Source organism: Peromyscus leucopus, chromosome 5 (assembly GCF_004664715.2).
Source record: "Peromyscus leucopus breed LL Stock chromosome 5, UCI_PerLeu_2.1, whole genome shotgun sequence".
Lineage (NCBI taxonomy): Eukaryota > Metazoa > Chordata > Mammalia > Rodentia > Cricetidae > Peromyscus > Peromyscus leucopus.
Window position 1 is genome coordinate 55,039,789 of NC_051067.1, and position 2,743 is coordinate 55,042,531.

A 2,743-nucleotide genomic window follows, 5' to 3' on the forward strand; every position below is an offset into this window, starting at 1 on the left:
ATAAAAGTAAAGGTGTATTAGCAGAACAAAGGATTCTTTGGTGTTCACAGACAGCACTGACACCCATACCTCATCGGTAGTGTAGTGGCCATGAGAGCTGATCTTTGGGATTACACAAAATCCAATGTAAGGGCCCTTGGTTCATGGGGATATGAGGTAATAAAAGTGTGAAAACCAAAAGGGAACTGTAGTGTTTGCAAGTGCTGGCAGGTAAGGTGAGAGTTTACATTATTGATGCTGATTATTCACTTCCCACATATGACTCACATAATGCTTCCAAGGTCACAGACACTGTGACAGAAAGGATTCCATAGGAAGCACATAGGACAAGGAACCAGAAAGCCTACATCCCCATCTCAACTCTGACACTAACATTAGTCCTATTACATAAGATTAACATTCGTAGTTCAGGTAATGGGAAATAATAGAGATGGGAGTCTCTGTGCTAAAGCTGGTGCAGCAACAGAAAGCAATATATTCAAAATGAATCTTTTCACGGGTCTCAGTTCTATAGGAGTCATATACAGTATCTGATCAGCCTCAGGTCCCTGTCTATGTGATGTCAATACTTAGGACTGAAGTGAAGCCGAATTTTTTGTCCACTGGGTGTTGTGCTCTGGTCAAGGGTGTATTCTCTTATACCACAGGCATTCTGAGCTTTAAAACCCAGTGCAGTGGTCTCATGGTTTTGAGCATCAAGTATGACATCTCATATATCCTCATCATATGAACCTAAAAAGTGGACATTCTCATCTTCAGTTTAGGGAGAAGAAAGTTCAAGTTCCCACAGTGCAAGTGACTTCAAAAGTTCTCACAGAACTGAGTATGGTGGTACATGCCTTCAATTCCAGAACTTAGGAGGTTGAATCAGGGAATGGGAGTTCAAGTCCAGCCTGAACCACATGGAAACTTTGTCTGAAAAAAACAAAGGGGGCTATGGGAAGCAGGAGAAATGGTTCATCAGGTAAAATCATTAATCTTACAAGCCCGGTGACACCATTTTGATCCTAAGTCATGTTAAAAACTAGATATTGTAGAGGGCACCTTTAATCCCAGCTCTCCTAAGATAAGCTGGTAGAAACAGGAGTATCTCCTAGAAACTTGGAGTGGGGTGCATCAACAAGCCTGGAAAACATAGCACAAATGCAGAAATAAGGGACCCTGGGCTTAACAAGGTAGAAGACAAGAGTTGATTTGTAAAAGGTGCATTCTGAACTTCACACATGCTGTAGCAAACATGTTCCTACATTTTTACACACACACACACACACACACACACACACACACACACATCCACACATACTGAAAATACATTTTCAAAAAATGTAAGTCTGTTCTTATGGTGAGAAGCTTTTGGAAGTGGCATTAGAATACAGAACTGGCCGGGCAGCGGTGGCGCACGCCTTTAATCCCAGCACTCGGGAGGCAGAGCCAGGCGGATTTCTGTGAGTTCGAGGCCAGCCTGGGCTACCAAGTGAGTTCCAGGAAAAGGCGCAAAGCTACACAGAGAAACCCTGTCTCGAAAAACCAAAAAAAAAAAAAAAAAAAAAAAAAAAAAAGAATACAGAACTGTTTGCTTCTAAGACACATCCATCTTTCCACTCAACACCTGCACACAAGACATTCCCATGCCCATCCCCCAAGCCTTGCATGTGAGTCTTTGTTGCTGTAAATGTCCCTGTAGTCATTAAAAACATTAAGGAGAGGGCAGCTGCTGCTGTGACACCATACTGGAGTGGGCACAGAAAGACAAGTTTAGAGGCCAAGGGGAAATTTTACCAAGACCACATCTGTCCTGTTTGTGTACAAGTGCAGATCTGATCTGAGCCCAGCAAGGACCCTTTCTGCATATATTTTGTGGCTGTTACTTCAGTGTTTCAGCAAGAGAAGAAGATGGTGGCCTCTAGGTTTTCCTTTGTTATACGACCTGAAGGCCGACTGTCATCTGAAGTGTGCTCCACCTTGCAACCCCAGAGAACTCTGTCCTTGAGAATGGCAACTCAGAATGTGATAATGGTGGCTCCTCATAGGCTCAGGAATCTGAATACTCGGTGCCCAGCTGGTCACATGTTGTATGAGACATTGATGGAGGAAATGTGTCATTCGAGCTGAGAGACTGTAAAGCCTCACACCTCCTCCAGTTCACTATCTCTACTTGGTGATTGTCATTGAGGATGTGAGTGCTCAACTTCCTGCTCTGGTTACCATGCTTGCTGCTTAAGGCCATGCTTCCCTTCCATGATGGCCTCTTATTATACCCGTGAAAATATAAGCCAAAATCAACTTCTTTTTTTGGTCTCTTTTGGTCATGTTTTATTGCAGCAACAGAAAAGCAATAGGTACAATTAACATGTTGTTCTCTTGGGTTATAAAACAAGGACTAGTAAGCATTCAAAACAGAGTGGCCACCACTAAAATCAACTTAGTGCTTAGTGATGTAATTATTATAGCTGAGTCCTCCTCTACCAGAAATACCTACCTCCCCTATAAGAAAAGAACCTCAGGAGTGGGCTGATCATAAAAAAAATATGATAGATCATATGGGAGGATGAAGATCATCTCTATGATATTTCTATGATATATATGTACAACAAAGGAAACTCTATATCCTAGGAGACTGAAAGCAAACAGATATTTTCAAAATGAAATGAAGGCAACATTAATCTGTCCATCATTGTTCAGGGTATCTAGCTGGGATGAGGAGGCTGGTACCAGGATGGAAAGTATTTCCTTTCTAAGAAGA